Here is an 18,124-nt window from a genome sequence, read left to right as displayed (position 1 = left end):
GACTTAAGATTAACATACTACATATTTTACTTGTTTCTCCAGATTTTGTTAAAGTGAAGTTCACATTACATAAAATCATTCATTTTAAAGTGAACTATTCAGTGGCATTTAGTACATTTACAATGTTGTGCAACCACCTCTAATTCCAAGTCATTCCCGCCACCCCAAAGTAAAAACCCATAACTATTCAACAATTTCTCCTTATTTCCTGGTCCTGCCCCCATCCTCAAGCCCCTGGCCCTGGTAATATTCTATTTGCATTCTATTTCTATGGATTTAACTTATTCTGCATATTGCATATAAATGGAAGCATACAATACCTGGCCTTTTGTATCTGGCTTCCTTCACTTGAAATGTTTTCAAAGTTCATCCACAAGGTAGTAAGTATCAGTATTTCATTCATTTTTATGGCTAATATTTTTTCATTGAGTGTGTGTGTATACATACATATATAACAATTTGTTCATCAATCCAACCATTAATTAACCTTTGAATTGTTTCTACTTTCAGGCTATTATAAATAGTGCTGCTGTGAACATCTTTGTACAGGTATTTATTTGAGCCCCTGTTCTCAATTCTTTGGGGTATATGAGAATTGCTGGCTCATAATTTTATGCTTAACATTTTGAGAAACTGCCAAGCCATCTTCCACAGCAGCTGAACCATTTACATTCCCAACAGAAATGCATGTATTCCAATTTCTCCACACCCTCACCAACACTGGTTATTTTCCATTTTTTGTTTGTTTATTCCAGCCACCCTAGTAGGTGTGAAGTGGCATCTCCTTGTGTTTTAATTTCGATTTCCCTAGTGATTAATGGTGTTGAGCATCTTCTCACATTTTTACTGGCCATTTGTATATCTTCTTTTTTTTTAAATTTTATTTTATTATGTTACGTTAATCACCATATATTACATCATTAGTTTTTGATGTATATTTGTATATCTTCTTTGGAGAAATGTCAGCTCAAGTCCTTTACCTATTTTATTTTAATTAATTAATTAATTAATTTTTTAAGTGGGCTCCACAGCATAGCACGGAGCCCAAACAGGGCTTGAACTCACAACCCTGAGACCAAGTGTCAGATGCTTCATTGCTTAACCGACTAAGCCACCCAGGGCCTTCCCCTTTATCCGTTTTTAAATTGTGTTGTTTGTTTTATGTTGCATTATAAGAGGGTTTTTTTCAACATATTCTGGATATATAGATACTGAGATATGTGATTTGCAAATATTTCCCCCTTTCTGTATGTTGCCTGCTTGCTTTCATGATAATGCTCCTTGACGCGCAAAAGTTTTTAATTTTGATGATGTCAAATTTATTTACTTTTTCTTTTGTTACTTGTGCTTTAGTATCATATTTAAGAATCCACTGCCAAATCCAAGGTCATGAAGATTTACCCCTCTGTTTTCTTCAAGGAGTTTTATGGTTTCAGCTCTCATATTTAGGTCATTAATCATTTTCAGTTAACTGTGGAAATAGTGTGAGGTAGGGGTCCAACTTCATTGTTTTGCATGTGGCTATCCAGTTGTCCCAGCACCATTTGTTGGAGACTATTCTTTCCCTACTGAATGGTTTTAACACCTTTGTCAAAAATCAATTGGCCACAAATGTTTGGGTTTATTTCTGGACTTTCAATTCTATTCCATTGATCTCTATGTCTATCCTTTGCCAATGTCACAGTTTTCATGACTGTACCTTTCTAGGATGTTTCGAACTGGGAAGTGTGAGCCTTCCACCTTTGTCCCCCCTTTTCAAGACTGCTTTGTATTTTACTTATTTTTATTATTTATTGTCTCTTTTTCCTCCCCACAACATAGACTCTATTAGGATGTGAATTTTTTGCCCACCGCTGTACCCCAGCACACAAAATAGAACCTAGCATATAGTAGGTGTTTAATCTTTGCTAAATGAATGAATGGGCTCTTGAGAAGACAGAGTCATTCACAGCTCCCAGAAAAGAATGGGAGTGGGAGGAGGAGAGGTGAGGAGAGGACGAGATAACCATGGCTGAGCAATTCCTGTCAAAGAAGAGTTGAAAGGGCAGGAAGGAGGGGCCATTTAAGGCCTCAGCTCCAGTGCCAAGGGACCCTTTCAAAACCATATTGGCAGGAGGGCATGAGCAGCAGTATCTTTCTGGTGTGTGAGTCAGTCTTTAGCAATTCAAATGTACTAAAACTAAAAATCATGTAGTTACTCTCATGTTGAACATTTTATATTTTTCAAAAACAAACCATCAGATAAGATGAAACAGAATGAATAACAACGAATTGTTTTCTGTGAATTGGAAGGGCAAATAGCTTTTGCATCTTATCTCAAGAGTCTCCACAGCTTTTAGTATATTTAAATAAGTATTCCTGATAAGTTAATGTAATTTTACAATCGTATCACACAACATTCCCTGAAATGCAAAAGTACCATACTGACCTTTAAAAAAAAATTCTGAACAAAATCTTAAATAAATACATCTATCACATTTAGTCAAATTAAATAACTGGGTAGTGACATCAGCAAGTCTGACCACTATTGTTACTAATGGGACCGAAGCCAGTGAAGAAAGAGCAGGGCTAGAGTACATGCAGGGCAGCTTACGATAAATGCATTGGCAAATTTTCTTTAGTGTTCATTACTTTTTTTTTTCAATTTGCAAAATTTTTTTTTTTTTAAAGATTTTATTTATTTATTTGACAGAGAGAGACAACACAAGCAGGGGGAGTCGGAGAGGGAGAAGCAGGCTTCCCGCGGAGCAGGGAGCCCGATGCGGGGCTCGATCCCAGGACCCTGGGATCATGACCTGAGCCAAAGGCAGACGCTTAACAACTGAGCCACCCAGGCACCCCTCAATTTGCAAAATTTTTAAAATGTAAATCATTAAGGAAGGATGAAGAGATCATTCCTGTTGAATATATATTATATAAACTTCTACTGAATAATTGTTATTTTTCTTACATAATAGCAAATACTGCTGCCATGAGATTAAACAATATATGGCCACTCCACAAATAAAGCCATATGGTTCCATCTGTTTCTAGGTTCCATTACAGTACACCTACTGGTTAATAAAGAAACTGTTAACCACATGATGCAAACATGCCTCTTATTTAACTGGTTCACAATCAACAAAGTGTTATCAATATAATTTGGCAGTTTGACTTATTGTGGGATTTAGATATGCATCTCCTTATCCTCTTGGCGCTGATGATGATTTAACACAATATGTGAAATATATAAACTAGCACTAAAACTGCATATCTCTGGGATTTGCCAGGTGCTAATTGCTCTACTCAAGCCTCAGGGAAAATACACAATTGCCCCAAGCAGTCATCCTAGGTTTAATTATGGTCTGGGAGTTTTATTCCCTGGACAATGGTGACAGCCTGGAAAGAGCTTTCCCTCAACTTGGTCTTCATCTTAGCGACTAAAAAAATGACCACAGGGCAGTTCACCACCTCCCCTGCAAAGTCCACTCCAGCAGGCAAAACTGCTATTTATCCTTCAAATGCAGCTCAGGTCTCAGAGGCCTCTGTGACTTCCCCAGATGGAATTCTCTTCTCAGTCAGTACCTCATACACATGACTATTTTCACTTTGGATCATAATTTGTTTTTTGTTTGTTCATATATCTCTTTTCTATTAAATGACAAAGTCTTTTTTTTTTTTTGAAAGATTTTATTTATTTATTTGACAGAGAGAGACAGTGAGAGAGGGAACACAAGCAGGGGGAGCGGGAGAGGGAGAAACAGACTCCGCACTGAGCAGGGAGCTCGATGCGGGGTTGGATCCCAGGACCCTGGGATCATGGCCTGAGCTGAAGGCAGATGCTTAACGACTGAGCCACCCAGGCGCCCCTAAATGACAAAGTCTTTAAGAACCTGACTGTCTTGTTCATCTCTGTAGTTCCAACCCTTTGCATCAGATTGGCATTTAATAAATATTTATTACTAATTATCTTAAATGACTATGTCACCTAGTGCTGGTGCCTGGGAAATAGTAGATGTTTAATAAATTTTAACTGCCAGAAATATTCTTCCTCTCCTCTACTCAAAATTTCGCTCCCCCCCCCCCACCTCCTTTTCATCACCATTCTGCTGTTAGAACTCAGCTCAGGCTCTCATCACCCTAGACCAGTGGTTCTCAATGAGGAATGACTTTGCTCCCTGCGAGTCTCTTGGCAACTTCTGGAGACATTTTTAGCTGCTACAAGTTGGCTGGAGGGAGTGGGTCCCACTGGCATCTAGGGCATAGAAGCCAGAGATGCTGCTGAACATCCTACAACTCAGAGAACAGCGCCCACAACAAAGAATTAACCGGCCCCCAGTATGAGTAGGTGAGACACTTCTCCTAGATTTTCATTTCTTGAAATTGACTCCTGGTCATTCCCCTCTAATCCTGTTCTTTCTTTCCTCTAATCTATTCTTCCTAAAATCTCCTTTGAGATATAACTGACATAAAACATTATATTCATTGCAGATGCACAACATAATAATTCACTATTTGTATATATTACAAAATGATCACCACAATAAGTCAAGTTAACATCTGTCACCATTTTTTTCTTGTGATATAAACTTTTAAGATCTACTCTCTTGGGGCGCCTGGGTGGCTCAGTTGGTTAAGCGTCTGCCTTTGGCTCAGGTCATGATCTCAGGGTCCTGGGATGGAGCCCCACATCGGGCTCCCTGCTCAGCGGAGAATCGGCTTCTTCTCTCCCCCTGCCCCTCCTCCCTGCTCATGCTCTCTCTCTTGCTCATATACTCTTGCTCTAAAATAAATAAATAAAATCTTAAAAAAAAAAGATCTACTCTTTTAGCAACATTCAAATATACAATACAGTATTATTAACTATCTCACCATTCTATTCCATTCCATTCCATGATTTACTTTATAACTGGAAATTTGTACCATTTGGTCCCCTTCACCCATTTTGCCCACACCACATCCCCAGCCTCTGGCAACCACGTAAATATTCTGTATATCTGTTTTGGGTTGTGTTTTTTTTTTAGATTCCACATATAAGTGAGACTAAAAATATTTATCATCCTTTTCCTGTTCAAAAGGTCTTACACTGTTTTTTCATGTCTTTAGTTTTTGGTTTAGTTGCTGCTGGATTTTCAACGCTATCAATACATCAATATGTCAAAAGTGGAACTGGAACCAAGTCTTAAAAATTCCTATTTTTAATGTAGGTGCTTTACAACTCTCACGAACCCTTTTAAATGAGGAGGACACTGAGGGGGAAAAACAGACTCTAAGAGATGGCAGCTAACTTTTCTTCAGTGATGCAAATTTCTAAACCTACAAAGGCCAACTCTCCCTTCTAATTTCATTTGCAGTTTAAATGCTGTGTCACTGAAAGTTATACCACATACTGAACTGTTACCTCTTATGCTGGCTAGATATCCTCTCATCTAACCTTGATTTGTTCAAAATTAATGTGATCTAAGACAGGGAGGCTTTAAAAGCAAAACATTTTTTAAAATATGTGATTCCCTTTATTTATATGACCATATGTTATGAAATTCCACAGAATTAATTCTTAAATGTAAAAAATCACATACCGAAGTAGGTGGAAAAAATATTTACAAGATTTTCTAGAAATTTGCCATTAAAAATAGCATTCCATGTAGCTCATGGAGCTGATAAGGGATTCACATCCTGACTATATAAAGAACTCCTATAACTCAACAACCAAAAAACAAACAATACAATTCAAAAGTGGACAAAGCACTATGAGTAGACTTTTCTCCAAAGAAGATATATAAACGGTCAACAATATGATTGCATGATAACATAACATCAATAGTCACTAGGGAAATGCAAATCCAAACCACAATGAGATTAGCACTTCACAATCATTAGGATGGCTATTATCAACAAAACAGAAACTTAAAAGTGTTGACAAGGATGTGGAAAAAGGACAATCTTGGTGCGTTCTTGGTGAGAATAAAAAATGGCTCAGCCAATGTGTCAAACAGTTTGGCAGCTCCTCAAAAATTAAATGTAGGATTACCAAATGACCCAGGAATTGCACTCCTAGATAGAAACACACAAAGGAATTGAAAACAGGTACTCAGATACTTGTACACCAATATTCACAGTAGTATTATTCACAACAGCCAGAAGAAGAGAAACAACCTGGGGCACCTGGGTGGCTCTGTCGTTAAGCGTCTGCCTTCGGCTCAGGTCATGATCCCAGGGTCCTGGGATTGAGCCCCGCATCGGGCTCCCTGCTCAGCAGGAGGCCTGCTTCTCCCTCTCCCACTGCCCCTGCTTGTGTTCCCTCTCTCACTATGTCTCTATCTGTCAAATAAATAAAATCTTTAAAAAAAAAAAAAAAAGAAGAGAAACAACCTAAGCGTCCATCAATAGATGACTGGATAAACAAAATGTGGTAGGTGTGGACCATGCAATATTATTCAGCCTTAAAAAGGAAGGAAATTCTCATACAGGCTACATAATGAATAAAACTTGAAGATGTTATACGGATAAAGTGAGCTAGACACAAAAAAGCAAATTTTGTTTGACCCCACTTATAGGAGGTAATTAGGATAGGCAAATTTGTAAAGATAGAAAGTAGAACAGAGGTTACTAGGAACTGGGAGAAAGGGGAATGGGGAGTTCTGTTTGATAGAGACAGAGTTACAACGTGGGAGGATGAAAAAATTCCGGAGAAGGCTGGTAGTGATAGTTGCACAACACTGTGATGAATTTAATGCTATTGATTTGGTACTTAAATGGTAAAAATGGTAAATTTCCTGTATTTTTACCACAATAAAGAAAATCGCACTCCAAATGTTATAATAATTTGCTTCATCACTACCTTCAAGGGATTTTTACAAATAAAGTCTCCCTCTACCAAAACCTGAAGTTTTGTTTTTTTTTAATCTAATTTTGAGATGGAAAATAATGTGCCATTGGTACATGGAAGCCTTGAAAGAAATTAGAATCCCCCATAACATAGAATGCTAGGAAATCCCACACTCCCCAGGCCTAATTATATAGGAGAATCTCCTTCCAACAGCCCATACTCATTGAAGGACACGCATAGTTTTGTGCACTCCCTGGCATTCTGCCTGCCTTTCAGATCCTTTCTTCCACTTAATGCTGATTCATGTAAACATATCAATTTTCTCTGATGGTTGTAGCTTAGGAGAGAAAGGAAGTACTATTTTTAAAATATCATTTGCTTCTACACTAAGAAAAAGGGGAAATTATGGAACAATGTCCAGAAAGATTATTTTTTTAAATGAAATCTATTTTCCATCCCAGAATCAACCAACAGCAATTTTACAAACTGTCAATCAATGTTATTGAGCTTTATTTTCTTGGAATTTATGTTATTTTTATATTATAAACTATAAAATTCCTTCAAAGCAAATAATTCCATTCAACAAACACCTATAGATCCAACAACCGTGAGCCTTCTGAAAGAAAGCAGAAATATAAGTCATTTCATGCACTAATACATCTGGTATTTATTTATTTATTAAAGATTTTATTTTTATTAAAGATTTTATTTATTTATTTGAAAGAGAGAGAGCATGTGCGTGGGGTGGGGGGGTGTGGGGGTGGAGCGGTGGAGGTGAGGCAGGGAAAGGGAGAAGGACAAGCAGACTCTGCACTGAGCAGGAAGCCTAAAGTGGGGCTTGATCTCTGAGATCATGACCTGAGCCAAAACCAGAAGTCCAATGCTTAACCAACCGAGCCACCCAGGCACCCCACATCTGATATTTAAAGTTGTATTAAAATCTACTAATACTCCAAAATCTGTATGCCTTCAAATCCATTAGAGGGTCCACAGATTTTGAAATTCATTCTTTCATAAAACTGACTTTACGGTCCCTCCCGGAATAGGAATGTAACAGAACCTGCTGCATGAAAATATTATTGGGTTAATAAATTTATTCTACAGTACATAACAAAGTACAAGAATATTTGAAGTTAATTTTTATCATCATTTCTGGATTTGGGTGAACTGTGGCCCAGAGTCACTACATAATGACTGCCTGAGGCTCATCCAATAAAAGCCCACAAATATATCAAAACCCTCATAGTGCATAAAGCACACGTGCACTCTCATTTTAAAACAGAACTCTAAAAACAGCTTGATTTCTTTTTATATTAATACTGAATTTCACATAAAACAAAAGGCCCTGACTAAAAATGATATATGTTGCCTAAACCAAGACAGGGTTACAATAGGCAGCCTTGTGCTCACGACATGAGGTGCTGAGGTAAACTGGCGTCATTGGCATTTATACCGAATAAGCCACCGGGAAAGTCTTGATTTACGTTCACCTAAATCCCCGGGATATGGTTTCTCGACCACTCATCTAGTTTGATTTTTCAGCTAGAATGTCAATGTAACAAGGTAACTAGTGCCTCCAGGAACAAGATGCAACATGATATAATTACTATCTGGAGGAAGAAGACCTGAGTCTGAATGCTAGCTCCATCACTAAGTGTGACCTTTAAGTAATTAACCACTTGGATCCTGTTTCCTCTTCCGCAAAGCTGAAACAAAAATCACTACTTTTCATGCTGAGAGGAAGTGTACAAAAGCAGTTTGAAAACTGTAAACTAATGTAACGATACTATTTTTTATTATTAACAAGTAGTTCTACTTCTGCTTTTTCCTCCTGTGTGCCTTATTGTAGAAGAAAAAAGTGCCAAAAAAGAAAAGAAAAAAGAAAGAAAAAGTAAAAGAATCTCAGAAAAAAAGATCAGAGGCAAAAGAGAAAAAAAGAGGATAAATGTTCACATAAAAAGAAAAACTATCTCAACATATTAGCATCGCGTTAGGAATCAAAATTATGACATTTTCTTCCCAGAAATGCTACTATTCACCGAGCAGAGCTGGTGGGTAGGTATTTCTGAGGCCATAATATAGACCTTCTGTATAATTCCAGGCAGTCAGGAAGAGGGAGAAGGCGAGAAGATAAAGGGACCCAAACAGAAATGAGGTGACCACTGTATAAAATTTGACTATCCAGCAGTTCCATCTCAAAACTTAATTGAGAACAAGCGACAAAACAAAAAAGGTGTTTTGTCACCTGTCAAAATAGGTGTTACCAAGTCTGTACAGAAAAGATCACACAGGACCTACCTGCAGCTATTTTGGGCTACGTTTAAACAAGCATGTTTATACGATTTCCAAGTTTACAGCAAACCAGAAGAGCACACTGGGAGAAGGAAGAGGAGAAGCTACAAGGAGGCACACGACAGCAAAGTGAAATCAAAGCTGGCAGCTGGACCCCAAGGAAAGGGACCAAAACAAGCCGAACAGAGGAATACAAGCAAACAACAGACAGCAGGTCTCAGAAGCACAAGAGTTTGAGGTCGCTGCCTCTGGGAATGACCAGCCCTTCCTTCCAACTCCAGACTTGCTTACCGTGCAGTCTGTAAACAGTGTTCTTCAGAATTCTGGAGACAGCAGAGAGACTCAGTCAGTGGCAGCGACAAGAGAGCAGCAGGGCGGAGCTGGATGCCAGGGGAAGGGCAAAGCCTCAACTCTGTCCCTCTGCAGAAGCCACCATCCACCAAAGCAGCCCTGCCTCATTCAGCTTTACTTAGTGAGGCTTCTTTGATGAAAGGGCCCTGTTGGCTTAAAAAAAATTTTTTTAATTAAAATTTGACCACCACTGACTTCCACACTCCAGGATCCTTAAATGCAATACGTTCCAATGTAGTAATGGACTCTATGCCAGGAGTTGGGGAGAGGGAGGGATGGACAGGTAGAGCAGGGAGGACGTTTAGGGCACTAAAGCCATTCCGCATAATACTATAGTGGTTGATAGTATTATGTGCACATGACACAGCTGCACAAACCCACAGAATGTACAACACCCCGTGTACTTGGAGTGATAATGATGTGCCAGTGTAGGTTCATCAGTCGTAACAAATGAACCACTCTGGTGGAGGACATCATACTACCTTAGACTATGCATGGGGGGGGGGGCAGGAGGCATATGGGAACTCTCTGTACCTTTCGCTCAATTTTTTCTGTGAACCTAAAACTGCTCGAAAAAATAAAGTTTACTATTTTTTTTTTTAAAGAGAAAGAAATGGAACCTATTAGCTTTCTTAAACCAGTTTTTCTTCCTGCATTCCATATTTTCTGGTAGCACCACTCCCAACAACTTGCCCAAGTGAGAAACAGACTCAGAAAAACCCCATGGAAATCTTATTCCTCTTCTTCCTCAAGCCCACATTCAATAGGTCATTAACTCTCATGGATGGACCCTCTTACATATTTCGTAGCTGTGCCCCATCCCAGACGTCCCTAATGGGTCTGCTCCATGCAGGCAGCTCTGTCCTACTGGGCCTCCCCCATCCACCCACCCCCCAAGAGACTACCCTCCCTGTTGGGCCCCTAATGCCCTGTCACTCCAAGTCCAGAGCAGATCCTGTCACACTCTTTAGTGACATATCCTGCTGTGAGACTGAAGCAGAATGGGACACTATTTCCAGGGGTTGGGATTAAAAGTATTTTATTTGTGCTTTAAAATGTTTGTCAAAAACATATATGTGTATATATAAATTTGTCACCAAATTTCTTTTTTTTCCTAAAGATCTTATTTTTCTTTTAAGTAATCTCTATCCCCAACGTGGGGCCCCAACTCACAACCCCGGGATCAAGAGTTGCATGCTCCACTGACGAAACCAGCCAGGCACCCCATCTCCAAATTTCTACTATGTGCATGCATTTATATATTTTAATCTGAAAAAACAAAAACAGTATCCTGGGTAAGATTTAATGCTTTTAGCGTCACTTTCAAACCAGGTTCTGCTTCTCTGGTTCACAATCTTTCTCCTCAAACTACATTCCCTTCTCATCAATCCTCCTCATTCCTTTTGTCCTTCACTGCCTCCCCTCTGCCCTGAGGCCTGTGTGCAGCTACATCCTGGAAACCTTCCCCACGGCCCCAGGCAGCAGCATTAATGAGCTCTCCACAGCTCCTCCCAGCTTCCCCAGCACCTGGCATATACCTTCATGAAAGCACAGAGGACGCTCCCTTCCTTACATTTGTTACTTGTTTTCCCCAGAGACACCCAGCCCCTTGGCAAGGCCACAGGCCATGCCACAGAGTGGTCTGAACAGTCTTAACACTACAATAAATGTTGCTTGAGTGAAGGTAAAATCCAGCTTTATCAATCACGTTAACTACTGTATTATTAAGCCCATGTAATTAGGCTACCTTTTGACCTACAGCCCATTGCTTTGCTGATGTAATATAACAAATTCCTTGGACAGGCAGAAGCATATAATGCATTCCCTCCTTCCTGTGCATTTAATAGTCTTTCTACTGAAGGTGCTGTTGTATAGCACACTAACCTGGACGTGAATACCTGCAAAGTGTTAAATGGCTATAAATAATATTTTAAATGTTTTTTTAAATGGTATGTGGGTAATTTTTTTAACATTTTATTGATGCGTGTGTGTTGTGGGAGGTTGAGTTTCCTGGCCAAGGGCTGCCTGAGTGGTGGAGGTTATAAACTGATGGAGAAGAATCACTCGTAACTGTGTTAAGGATTGCCATTTGGGGTAGTTCAGATTTTTAATTGCCAAAGATATTCATGAAGCAGTGGAGATGCGTCAACACCATCTCACCAGCTTTGCTAGGTGTCCATATGGCTATTTAGAAGCACCACGCCCCTTCAATTTGTCTTCAGTCTCTTTCAAACACATCTTTGATGATGTGATTCTCCTGTTCAAGCCCTTTAGTATTTCTCTTTTGACCACAGGTTAACATTTAATAGTTTTCTCTTGCCTACAGATTAAAATCCAAATGCCTTATCCTTCCTTCTGCCTTATTCTACAAAACACCAAAATATGTTAGGGAAGAGAAAGGACGGTGGTTGAAGGAAGAAACTAAATGTAACAAGTATCAAGGATGAGCCAGAGACCTACGCCAGGCGCTGGTCCTTTCCCTCTCCAATAGTATAGTCTACAGCGGGAGATAAGAATCTAAACACATTATTGCCAGACAGGTGATACATTATTGTAACTGCTATTAAAAGGGCCAGGGGCGGTTTCCTGTAGGAGGGGCCATGCACACTCACTCTTGAACCAGTAGAGGGTAAGAGGGAAAGCCAGAGAAGCAAAAGCTCTTCTCCTGACAGACACAGTAGTACAATTCCAGGCCCAGGGATGTCTTCCGCATCCTTCAGTTCTAAACAAGCACCTACTGCAAGAATCTCTATTCCCCTTACACTTTGTATTTCACTTTTATTTAGAGTCCTAAAACCCCAAATGGGACCATTGTAAGTATCTTTGTCAAGAGTGACTCAAAATTCACACACAGTAAAAATGGAAAAATATAGAGAAATCCAAATAGATTACTTTTTTTTTTTTTTGCATAAAGAAACTATTGGATAAATATTTTGATATTTGCTTTCCTGACCTCTCTCTTTCTAATTAGGCTATGAAGTCCTGATTTTATTTTCTTTTAGTACTTTATTTTGTTATATGGTCCCTAGGGTTTGGGGTCTCGTAGGCAGTGTAATTACAATAGGCACAGAGTAAACAATGATTGAATGAATAACCTATATAAGTCCCCCAAACTTATAAGTCCCACTTTCTAGCGCAATGACTACATCCACAAGATCACATTTTAAAATCCCAAACTTAATCCATACAATATCTTGAAAAAAATTTAAAATGTGTATTTGCAAGCAATTTAAATCAATGACAACAGAAAGGAAGTGCCACTCCTCTGAAGTAACACCTAGGCACCAACTTGCCATTGTTTGCAAACACGGCCAACACCTAATGACTGTTTTGTGTAAACACAATTAACCAATAAGCCCCAAGGGAAGCATTTCTGTACACAAAGGTTTCCCTATGACAAACACCTAATCTAAATTTTGCTCCTAGAAGTGAAATTCTACTATCACCAGAAAACAGGGAAAGAATGGTATCAATGCACCAACAAGTGAAGGAAAACCACAGGAGAACTAAATTCTTTTTAGCTTTAACACATTTTCTCATCTTCCACATTCACTGGCTTCTAATAGTCACTCATATCATTAATCATAACCATTAATCATAACCGTAACAATAATCTCCTATCATTCATCATAACCATTAATCCTTGGCAGTGCCACTTAATGAACAAGTTGTGCCAATTTCTGGGTAGTCATTTGGAAACTGGAATTCATTTTCCCAGAGAAACAGTGTTCTGAGTGCTGACAGATTCCCTGGCCAGCCCACTGAGACCCTCTGAACTCCTAATACAGGCACCTTTAATACTGCTAACACCAACTCAAGTAAGCAATGTGTGCCTTTGGCATGAGTAAGCTTGTCCAAGCTAACGTGTCTCAGATCCTCACAACCGTCCCGATGTACAAACTTTTCAACGAACTCCTCTTCCTATGCCAGCCAAACTCCAGTACTCTCCTGTGTGATTCCCAGCAAAGAAAAAAAGCAATATGAATTAGTGGATTAGTGGATTTATAATGAAACATGAATAGAAGTCAAATATTCTACCATGAGATGGAAAACTCTGATGGAATCTGTGAATCCTTTTAGGAGTTAATTTCTGAAATGTGTGGCTCCCAAGTCAGTTAAATTTAGATACAAGAATTCAGAAAGCAACTCCCAGCACTTCAGTTGAATTTCACCATCCATCAAACTCTGCATTAAAAAAAAAAAAAAAAAAATCTGCAAATCTGCTCCAGACCTTCCACAGCCTGTTAATACTTAGGACAAACTCCTTCAAGGCTTCTGATAAACGGTCCCAAATGACAGTTCCGGATCTATCTCCTACCCTACCCATGAGACAATTTCTGCATTTCATCAAATCAAATCAAAACATAGAGTTAACATACACACTAACCAAAGCAAATCTACATTTGATCAGCTTCCAAGCAATTTAACAGATTAAAGTGAAAAATATTAGGCTACTTGGAAGAAGATATTCCTCAGGATAAAGCGGGGCTGGGATCCAGTGGGCTCACGGCCCAGTCCCCCTGGGGAAGCACTCTCAGGCACGGTGAATGTAAGTAAGCTGTTGCTACTCACAGTGTTCACACCTCCATTACTCCCAATGCCTCCCTCTAAGCTGTTTCAGAAGGAATCTCCAATGTCAACCTGTCTGGGTGGCCCCCAGAGCACATGTACACTTTACAGATTATTTGTCCAGTGGTCGAAAACTGTGGAGTTTTTGCCAGGTCACTGGAATTCTAAGATGAATGATCATCCCTAGTGATCTCAGTGTTTAATAAATCAAAGACTGCTTTTCATTAAACCCATTTCATGACTGAGGAATACATGTTTTCCATTTATAGTCCTTCAAAATTAAATTTGAAAAAGGGGAAGAGGAAGTGACCAAATATTAAATATTACATATCCCCAAAGGGAAATTCATATATTAAAGCAACGACACCAATGATATCCGGTAATCTGAATACAAAAGAGAGAGAGAAAATTTGATATTTAGTACGCCCCCCCAAAAAGAAAATCAAAATTATCTTTACAGGAAAAATCAGATTTTGTAGGACTCCTTTACATTTATTTTTTGGGTTAAATTTTTATCTTTGAATTAAATATGGGTTAGAGAATGAAGGGGAAGAACCAAAATCTTTTCAGTGTTTATGACTTCTAAAATGATACAGAACGGTACACATACATTTGTAATTTGTTTCTTACTATTTCTGCATTTCATCTTAAGTTCTGAATTTAAATTTTATGTCAGTGTCTCTTAGAGTCTTAGAAAATTGGTTTTGAGTTAATTAGACTTCCCAATTAAAACTGTAAAACTGAATGTATTATAGAGGCACGATATTTATACACAAATTATATTTTTTACATTACACTATATCTATTAATTCTGAGTCACTTAACAGAGTATGATGCATTTTAAGAAATGATTTAGTATTGCTTATTAATACAATGAACACTGCACAAAATGGAGATTCAGCTCTCTGACAAGGCCGATAAGAAGACCCTTCATACATCCAACCTGACCAAAACAGAAGCTCATCTCAGTAGCAGTCTGCTTTTTCTTTTGTGAGCATAGTTTGAAACATATACACTAAAAATGGTATCAATTTTTATGTAGCTATGGGGGATGGGGAGAGGGGTCAGCATATCATGTTAGCGATTTTCTGTGGAATCACATTAGAGTTTCATTGTGGTAGCCATATCACATTAGAATCTGGTTTTTTTGTTGTTGTTGGTTTTTTTTTTCCCCCCTAAATGGTTTCCATTGTGTATTTAGTGAATCTGATATGGAAAATTGCTAATGCAATGAGTATCACATAAGCTTTCCTGACTGTAATGCTCAGCCACAATATTGAGAAGAGGCTCAACTGGACCAGAGGCATTTCAGGGCTAGCTCTCCACAGCCTCTGAACAAAGTCCTCAGCTCAAGTTCAACACTGGCTTCTTGAAAGATGGACCGCTAAGACCTACTGTATGGGGGAAACTCTTTTACAGATTTTGTTTCAGAAAAAAACATGGGTTCAGTGATAGATGTGTCATTTAATTAATATTTATTGACTGACCACTATGCTGGTCATTGTGGTCGGCATTAGGGGAATGAAAAAGATAGACAAAACATGGTCCATTCCTTCACAGATTTTGAAAGCACTGACTGATTAGAAGAAATAAATTAGCACATGAGTAACTTAATACAAGGAAAGGAAAATGCAAAGAGCCGTAGCAGCTCAGAGGAGGACACACCTGAGACAAGGGCCATCAAAAAGTCCTGTAAAGGCAACACCTGGTCAGGACCATAGCACGTGAGGAAGACGCAGATATATCTGAGGATCTGATGCTAGGTTGGGAAGCAGGGGGTGGCATTCTAGGCCTTAGCATGCGTAAAGATGCAGAGAAGAGAAAAGCCAGGGCATGACGGGAAATTATAATTCATTATTTTAATGACAGCATAAAATCTGGAAGGAGTGGGATGATAAACCTGGAAAAGTGGTCTGGGGTCAGCCTGCGGCTGCCACCACAGTAGAGTAGTACAGGGTGTTCCAGAAGGTTTGGGATGGAAGTGTCAGGATGCAGTCCACTGGCAAGATTAACACCTTCTGATGCTAACAGATTTTGTGAAATCTTAAACTTTAGTTAGCACACGTTTCTTAAGACAAAATTTATAGGAATATTTATTTTAAAAGGTTAGTTTGTTGCCAAGGGATAACTGTTTATTTTTGTTACGTGACTACTCATGACATGAACATTCATGAGCTTAACAGAAAAAGAAATCTATAAAGCATGCCCAAACTGTTATAAATACTTATGAATTTACTGTTTGCCCCCCCCCTTTTTTTTTGCTTTAGAATAACTTTTCAACTCACTAGCAACAATAACCAAGGAAATATAAATCAAACAGCCTAGAATTACAACTATTTGAAGAGATTCATGCTTTCAATGTACTGCTACATTTATTCTTTTATTCTGGACACTTCCCTGTTTCTGAATTCCTCTCCAAATGTTAGAAGTAATAAACAAAATCTGCACTAAGGTTTGTTAGAGGCTTAAAATGTAATTAGTATGTTTTGCAATAAAAAAAAAAGTCTTCATTTTCCATAACCTTTACCTTCCCTTAAAGCAAAGTACACTCTGTGGATAAGTATTATTTTTGACATAATAAAGCAGAATATGATGAAATATTGCAAAGAGAATGTTAGATATAAACTAGTTACCTAAGTGCTACAGACCCCTCCCGAAACATCAGCTCTCCAAAGGAATTTGCACTCATTAATCAGAATTAAACTATTTGTAACACTGAAAGTGAATATTTTAATCTTTATGAAGTAATTTCTTGACAGATTTTTTTTCTCCTCCAACAGACCACATGCACAGAAAGGATAAACAAATTTGCCAGTTGTTTATTACTTATATATATCCTTGGCAAGGTTTCATTAAAAAAAAAAAAAAAAAAAACACCTCTTCTTTCTCATTCCATGTCTTGGGCAATCAGGGATGCAGTAGTTGATATCTGTGAACATTCTCTGATTAGCCATTAACTGAAGATATAGAAGTAAAAGAAAAATATTTTAGAGAGAGAAAAGCCAAATAGTTCATGCTGACTTTAAGATACTGATGACAAAGCTGTGAGAATTATAAAGTACTTAGGGGTTTAACCTAAAATTTGTTTATACCTTTGATCTTTAGTAAACACTGTACTGATAAAAATGAGTTTGTTCAGATCAAGAATATGCTGGCATTCTCTTAAACATAGCTTAAAACCACAGAGCTGAAGCATAAAACAACTTGGACAAAGATAGCCAGTCAAGCATAAAAATGGGAGTTGGTTGTGTCAGAATAGATTAAGAGGCTGAAGGCTGTCTGCTAAAGACAGTTGTCTTGCCATCAATGAAGGCAATTATCATCACTAAAAGTTCTTTTTCTGATATATTATTTTAAACTTTTGTCATATTATATTTAAAATGCTCCTTATTTATAAACTATTACATCATTTTCTTATCTGCAGTGTCCTTCTTGGATAACCACAAATTTGAAAACAGTCCAAAATCTTGTTCATGGTTTCCTACAAGCATAGAAAGACTCACTTAGTGTATTTGGAGTTAGGAGAATGTGTTTGGGTTTTACTTTTACTTCCTTTTTAAATATAGATCGCTATTTTAAAAATATAAACATCCAATGGCATTCCCTCACACCAACAGGACTCCTAAGGCAGAAGATCTGTTCGTAGCATGAACATTTCACTCACTCAGAAGGATGCCCCAAAAGCTCTGCTCAGTTATGGCCAAGGAAGTAGCATTATCAAATGCCTCATGACTTGACAGTTATCCTCTATTATTCCTGCTAAACCACACTTCCAAAAGATCATCCGAGAAATCTGGCAAACCACTGTAATGACACTTGTAAATTGGATCCATTAAAAGCAATCCACAGTGTCCTGTGGGTGTGCATCCGACTGTTAATTACTGGGTAAATAATTTACATGCAACTTGATTCCGAAACTAGATATGTTATTTGTAGGCTATTTTTCAGGAGTACCAGTTCCAACCCAGAAACAAGTCAACGGAGTATTTCTAAATTATCATTTGAAATTTCCACTGTCAAGGGTGGGAGGAGGAAGAACAGTAACGGGAAGACTTGTCAGCGATTAGCCATCCATGAAAATGTTTTCCCCCGCGCTCCTCCTTC

At 38.4% G+C, this 18,124-nt stretch overlaps 1 protein-coding gene across 10 annotated transcripts in view; it reads right to left on the bottom strand.

Moving 5' to 3' along the window:
* Nucleotides 1–18,124, bottom strand: part of SMAD9 (SMAD family member 9) — a 75,291-nt gene that overhangs the window by 56,195 nt on the left and 972 nt on the right. For 3 of the 10 annotated variants that reach the window (XM_045869324.3, XM_064586184.1, XM_064586183.1), the window contains exon 1: nucleotides 9,392–16,858. The exons of 1 other annotated variant lie outside the window; for it this stretch is intronic. The gene's annotated coding sequence lies outside the window, so the exon portion shown is untranslated. Of the gene's footprint in view, nucleotides 1–9,391; nucleotides 16,862–18,124 lie in introns of those variants that run through there. 6 more of the 10 variants (XM_064586180.1, XM_064586181.1, XM_054506306.2 and 3 more) reach the window with 4 other exon arrangements.

Source organism: Mirounga angustirostris, unplaced genomic scaffold (genome assembly GCF_029215605.1).
Source record: "Mirounga angustirostris isolate CCGP_5_RB_7025 unplaced genomic scaffold, mMirAng1.0.hap1 SCAF_3, whole genome shotgun sequence".
Classification (NCBI taxonomy): domain Eukaryota; kingdom Metazoa; phylum Chordata; class Mammalia; order Carnivora; family Phocidae; genus Mirounga; species Mirounga angustirostris.
This window is presented reverse-complemented; position numbering and strand designations above follow the sequence as displayed.